The sequence below is a fragment of the Corapipo altera genome, unplaced genomic scaffold, assembly GCF_003945725.1.
Source record: "Corapipo altera isolate COAL_440 unplaced genomic scaffold, ASM394572v1 22b, whole genome shotgun sequence".
In the NCBI taxonomy this organism is placed as follows: domain Eukaryota; kingdom Metazoa; phylum Chordata; class Aves; order Passeriformes; family Pipridae; genus Corapipo; species Corapipo altera.
In genome coordinates this window covers 22,497,679-22,504,595 of record NW_020884876.1, presented here as the reverse complement: position 1 = coordinate 22,504,595, position 6,917 = coordinate 22,497,679, and the positions used below count along the sequence as shown (strand labels likewise).

Genomic DNA, 6,917 nt, shown 5'->3' with positions numbered 1-6,917 from the left:
GAGTTGTTTATGAGTGAGGATATTTAAATATCTTTTCTAGACATTCCTAGATTGTAATCCAGTTAAAATTTATTTAGATATAATTAAAAAGCCCAAACACTGACAATTGTCCACCCCAAAACTTCACAATACTACACTATACTGGCTGTCAGAATATTAAAGCAGAGGGAGGTAAAATATCACAGTATTCTAAATGTGAGAACACACAAAACAGGAACCTGGGGACCCATATTTAAGGAATCTTTAGAGATCTCAGATATGCTGTTCCTACTTTAGTTGATTTCTTTCATTAAAACATGCACTGTTATCATGGATTAACACATATCATGTCATGAAGGCCTGATCCTGTGAATAGCAAAGGTAATTTGGCCCTTGATCTTGATGGGCTTTCAATTCAATTATTGAAACAATTTCTATTTAAAAGAAAAAATAGTATCTGTAGCTCTATGTGTGTATTTGATGCAGGGACCCAACCAGAGATCAGAGACTTGCACCAATATTTTATGCAATGCTTCAAACTGATGCCCATTTGGCAGGGAAATGACAAACTGAGGAAAGACAATAGGACACCTTTGTCAAAGTTTTCATTGGCAGGACAAATCTCCTTTGCCAAGATCTAGGCTAAAATCTTTTGCTTTCGCTTTTCCCGCGGGGACACTCCCTGTGGTTCAGCCATGTGCATTAACCCACTTACCTGCCCAAAAGTGTCTACTGAGAGAAGGGAGAAACCCTCACTCTTACCCTCTCCACAGAGGAGAGGAGGGGACACTTGAGCTTTGTTTGGCTTAGCCTCTTTGTGATTGTACTTGCATTAGGAAAAGAAACTTTGTGTTTAGTGACAGATGAGAGGGGCAAAAGCCTCTGGGAGACTGTGGGTGGTCTCATAAAGTCTGAATTTCAAATCATGCTTTGTTGGAGATTCAAGGGTCTTCCATACTACAGTGAGGCCCTGGGCAACTTGGAGGGAACCAAGTGTTCCTCCACTGCTTTGAGCACATGGGGGTACCTTGCAGTTTTGGGTCTCAGAGGCATCTTCACCTGTAAACTGGGCACTGGGGGACACACAACCTCATCTTGCCCTGCTTGCTGAGCCTGAGGCTCTGGTCTAGGTCCTGCAAGCTGCTGTTGAGCTTAGTTACAGTGCTGCTTTGCAGCCCAGAGAGGGGCAGGTTCTGGTAGGTGCCTGTGACCAGAAAAACTTGCTAGGAAAGGTGGTCTGTGGCTCGATGGAATACCATGGGTGGCCAGATGGGGTCAAGGCAGCCAGCCAGCATACACAAGGCTGGCATGGGCTGCTGAGCCGTGCAGGTGAGCATGGACCTGGCCAACGCAATGGAGCAAGAGAATCCCAGGGAGCTGGGATTAATTGCATAACTTGTGCATGTTGCTTTGAACATATGAAAAGGTATAAAATGCTAATTATTATTATGGGGTGTCTAACAGCCCTTTTTAATTTACTGGTTGCTGTTTTCTTTAGTGTGCACTTATAAAGGGCTTTTGGCAAAAGGGACTATTATTGTTAAAGTTCAGAAAGTAAAATTTTGGGTCACATGTCCAGTGCTGTCTTGGAAAAATTATATAACTTGTCCAACTAAAGTGAGACCAAAATTAATGGAGCAGGACTTACATAAATGGAGCAGAGCCAGCTCATAGCCTTCTCTCTCTGACGTACACAGATCCCCCAGAAGCCTTTCTACATGACTAAATGTATTTCAGTTGTGTTTCTTGAAGGAATGGTAGCTCAGTGTGTAATAATATTGGCCATATCTATAGAGAAAACACTTTAATCCGAACTCTTAAGTGCTTCACTGACATTAATGAATCCTGGCTGGAGAGAAACATTATTTGTATTTCTGAACAGGGCACCTGAGGCATGGAGAGACTAAGTTTCATGAGTGAGAAAGGCACTTACATCCACCTGTGCAACGTGATCTCTGTGGCTGCATTTACTAAAGCTGGGCAGATGCTGACACCTGTGGCTCAGCAGCACCCTCATGGATGGTGTCAGCATTAACCCACCTCTGTCTTTCTCTCATTGCCCTTAGTGTTCTCACACCTAGAGTTAAAATGCCAAACACTTTCAAAGATCTTGCTGATTCTGCAGATTTCCCGGTGCATGTTTTCACTGCTTTCAGTGGTTTCTGGTTGGGCTGGAGCTTCCACAAATTGACAGAGTAGAAAAAATGTAACTCATGATACTGGGATTTGTGTCTGAACTGGGATCACTTCCCAGCTCCCAGGTTATCTGCTTGCCTTGGCCAAACCTGTCACCATTGCTGAACGATACCTGCACGTCTCTCTTCTGCTGCCACCTGGTATCTGAGAGATGGAAACCTAGGTGCACAGGAAAAAAAGGAGCTGTGACAGCCTCCACCAGCTCCCTGCATGAATCAGCAGGGCAACATGATACCCAGACCATGCAAGCAGCATGTGTGCCAGAGAGCATGAGCAAAGATACAGAGTTCAGCAGCACCTCACTGAATCTGAGTGGGGTTCTCCAAGCCGCCAACTCCTTTCAGCTCCTTGAAGCATATCTGAAGAAGCTGATAGGGGTGGAATGGCAGGATCACAGCCTGTGGGGGACTGTTTGGCAAGGGAATTGTACAGGCTGTCTTCCAGCAGGTGGTTTTCTATGAGCTTGGTGAATCAGAAGGAAAATAATTTGTAAACCCCTGTTATTGAGAAGGTATCTGTTTCTTTTCTAGATCCTGTTGCTGGTTCCTGGGTTACCTCTCTAATTTTTGCATGTGGTACACAGCTCAAGCATGAGAAACATTGTTCCAAGACAGCAGATGGATGAACCACTATAAAGGTAGTGGCATCTCAGGTGAGTTTCCCATTGGCTTTACGCTACACACTGTTTCCTCCCTTGTTTTCTCTTTCATTTTTCCCAATAAGTATTCCTGGTATTGACAACTATCATGTCGAAATCCACAAATGCAAGTTGCAAACCCAGGGAACTCACTTTTCTTTTGGAGCTGTAAAATAAGGTATTATTAAAAACCCAAGCTGTACTGTTGCCAGACAGTGCCATTAAAAAGAGGTGTGAAATAATTTGTATGCAGTTAAAAACCTACGCAGTGTTTCTTCCAAATCTCATACCAAGGCTTTTGGGGGCGTGTTGGGAGGATTTGACAATAATGACTATATGTTTGAGAAAATGCACAGCAACAGCCTTGAATATGTTAGGGAATTTGTGCGTATTTTTTTCCTTTTTGGGAAAGGAGTTATCTACAGCAAATTGTTTTGCATTATATTCTCCCTAAACTATCATTTGGAAAGAAATTTGATAAAATGTGCACAGTGGAATAGAAACTAGAACTATTGTTTTGATGTGACAGGTATGAAGATGAAGAGATAGAGAACTGATTTAATTTCTATACAGAAATGTGTAACTGAAGAAAAAAGGGACTTGGGGGAGTTTGGTTTAGAAAGAAGTTCTTTTCTTCTGCAGGAAAATTTGAAGGTTCGTGCTGGGCTCTGTGTGGTGGCCAAAGGCTTTTTTGGGAAAGCAGGATGCCACTGAGCTGCAACCTGTATAATTTGTCCACGGACAACCAGGAATTAACTGTAACTCTGATTAAACTAACTTTTTAAATTGCCAAGGGGTTCAATGTCCCTGGATTTCAGAGTATCTTGCAGACAGATCAGGAATTGGGCTCTAAACTCCATTGGAGCCATGTCATGTAGTTTTTATTTGTAAGAGAATTGTGTGCTGGAGTTTGGTTTTGGGTATTTGTACTCAGTGTTAACATCTTCTTTCATTTAATTTTATTGTTCAAACCCTTTAGATGTGGGGTTTTACACGGATTAAATTAGGATAGAACAGTCATTATTTAATCTTCCATTCAAAAGTAAGTACATTTAAAGAAAAGAAGCTGTAGCATTTAAGTAAAGGACAGTAAGGAGTGTATACCTAGAGGGGCTGTCACTTTAGATAAGTACGACTGCAAGTTCTGTAGCGTGCTAACATGGAGAGCTGGTTTCTTCATGTGTTAATTTTATTCACTACTTGATATAATCAGGAATCCAGGAACTGTTTAACCTGACTCAGAAGAATAAAAGCTATATTGAAGCAGAATGCTGATAGGTTTTCAGGATCTATTATATATCCCATAGTATATAGGAGAAAGATTACTCCAGTCTGTATTCAGCACATAACAGTAAACACTAATCTTGTTATTTACCATGTTCTAAAAACATATATTTTCAGTAATGACATATATGCCTGGATGACTGGGTTAATCTTTACACCTTGATTTATGAACCTGTTAACAAGCCTTCCTATTCTCTCTGAAGGAGAGTGCTATAAACACTGTAATTTAATCATAAAGCTTTTGACCTTAGCACTATCAATGGGAGGCCTTGTTGCTGGTTTAGCTTGTATAGGACTATGTTTAAAGTTGGTATTCCAAAAATACGTTTGCTATGAATTAACATTTGAGTGAATTTTGGCAGCTACTTTTATGTCTGGTTTTGTCTGTTCTCTGGTAAAAAACTTTATCTGGAAAATATCTGAGAGGAGTTACATTCAGACTCTAAATGCAAAAGTATTCAGTGATACAGAAATGTATATAAGCTACACAGTTATTTTTGCTCTCTCAGCCAAGGGCTGGAACCAGTCCCAGTCAAGACCAATAATAGCTGAGCAAAGCTCAGTCTGGAACATTAAGTATTTCTTTACAAACTGACTTGGTAGATAATTATATATGTGCTTATTGAAATAATTGGCAAATTAAACAGTTGCAGATGTTTGCAGGATGGTGTTTGCAACTAGAGTTCTATAGAACAAAATAGTTCATTTGACAATGGTAGAAAGCAAAATGCATTTGAGGAAATTACAACTGGTTTTAGATATTCTACAGATGGAAAGAGACTCTTACATCATGGGATGTGTTATTTATTGAGAAACAGTTGTTCCAGCTCCAGTTGTGGATGAAAGACAAAATTTAAAGTGATCAAAAATTACACAGATCAGTAAGTGTGAGATTTAAAATTCAAATAGGAAATGGGAAAGAGCTATTTCCCCATGGTTGAATTGAGATAGTAACTTGGGATGAGATCCTTTTGACACAGTTTTGCTTCAAGGAAGAAATGGTCTGGAGGGGAAGAAAGAGCCAAATTTATAGAGTGCATAGGGAGAAGGAGAAGACAACAGGATAAAGTTAACTTCACTGTTTCAGACCTCAGCAAATCCTCTTGATGTCAAGGAAATGTGTTGTGAAAGCTTTGGTCATACCCTCTTCTGCCTAATTTTTCTTTTGTCTCCTGTTTCAAGGAATTTAAAGAGGAAACTTGGGAAATGTTTTGTTAGCTAACTACCGACCAAGACTTGTGGGGATTTTTTGGTTAAAAATTCGGTGAGCTTTAAAAGTACACTCTGAAGTGGGTTTTACTGGTCTGTTTGATTTCCATGTAGGTTCGAAGACTGACCATCAGGAAAAGGCAGTGACTACAACAGCAAAGCAGCAAACAGTGCTTCTTCTTTTGTCTCAGAGGGGTAGGATGTTCATGTTTGGAGCACAAGGCCTGAAAAGAGTGCCCTGTGTTCATCTCTTTCAAGTTATCACTGTACCTGCGCTCTCGCAATCTCAGAGCATTTATCCTTGAGAAGGTCTGATAAAGCAGGATAGTCATATTATTCTCATTTTTCAGGTTGTGGAATGAGGAAGAGAATGTAACTTTTGCCCACTGTGACAGAAGCATATTTGAAGCAGAAAAATGAGCCTCAGTATCTCACAATTTACTCACAATGGAACACAAATTCCAGAAAATAAGTCATTTGAGGACTCAGATTAATATACTGATTACTGTTTTCCAAAATAAAGGAATATTATTTATTTTTATTGCTTTTCAGGTGTAATGGTTCGCAGCAAATAGTATGGACTGCTCCTCCTCCAACCCTGTGATGCTCTTCCATGAAACTGTGCCACCTCTTCTACGCCAATGTCTTTCCCTTCTCCCACATCTTGATGCCCCTCTGCCATTTTTACCTGCACTGAAAATGCTGGTTAAATTTATTGTTATACTAATTACTCCATTTACAAAAATACAGTTGTAGGCCTTTTCTTGAGTACCTTGCCTTACATGCTTTTCATTTAAGTCCTCACAAAATTACAAGTCTTCTTTCTCCTTAATCATATGTTTCAGCAGCTTTTTACTCTCACTCTTCAGTGGTTTGTGGATCTTTTCTTTGCAGTTCTTCCCTTTGCTTACTGGAGATGCTTCCTCTTTTGTCTTTGTGAGATGCTGTCACATAGCTCCAGCAAGCCACATGTAGGAGAGATTTATTGCAAACTAATGATAGCCTCTGTGTTTATTTGAGCTGCTGTCATGTTTAGTCTCCATAAAGGTGCAGTGAGTGGCTGCATCACTACCTCTCACTTACAGGTTTTTTTAAATGCCACTTTCAGCACATGTTGTAAAACACTGCATGGTGAAGATAATCCATTTTGTTAGTTCTGAAACACAAAACTCCTCTCACCAGCCACGAGCAAGAACCTCACATAGGTTGTATAAATGACTTTGCCATGGCCAGGCTAGATACTGAACTCACAGATTTTTGCTGTCATTACCTGCTTAAGTGGAAGTGCTGACAGGAAAATTCACACTGACAGTGTAGCATAACTTGGTTTACTATGAAGTCAGGTAGTAACAGCATCCAGTTTTCTCCAGCAAGCATCTACAGCTATTCCACTTCTTGCATGTTAAAAGTTACTCTTGCTGTAGGCAGCAGCTCATTGAAAAAAACCATAATAACTGATGTCTTAATCCTATAATGAGCACCTAGACAGGAGTCATCTCTAGATGCAGTTTTTATGCTGGGTGTGACACCAGTAAGGAGAAGGGGCAATTGGGAAGCTTTCCTGGGAGTCAAGATTGACCTGGAAGAAGGCAGCTCATAATGATGGAGCTTG

The 6,917-nt window shown here is 40.4% G+C and overlaps 1 long non-coding RNA gene across 1 annotated transcript; it reads left to right on the top strand.

Annotated features, from left to right (window-relative positions):
- Positions 1-2,535: 2,535 nt before the first annotated feature.
- LOC113943584 lies at positions 2,536-5,749 on the top strand. Its single transcript, XR_003526386.1, has 3 exons — positions 2,536-2,622; positions 2,759-2,827; positions 5,656-5,749. It is a non-coding gene; the product is annotated as an uncharacterized LOC113943584 (long non-coding RNA).
- The last annotated feature ends 1,168 nt before the right edge of the window (positions 5,750-6,917 follow it).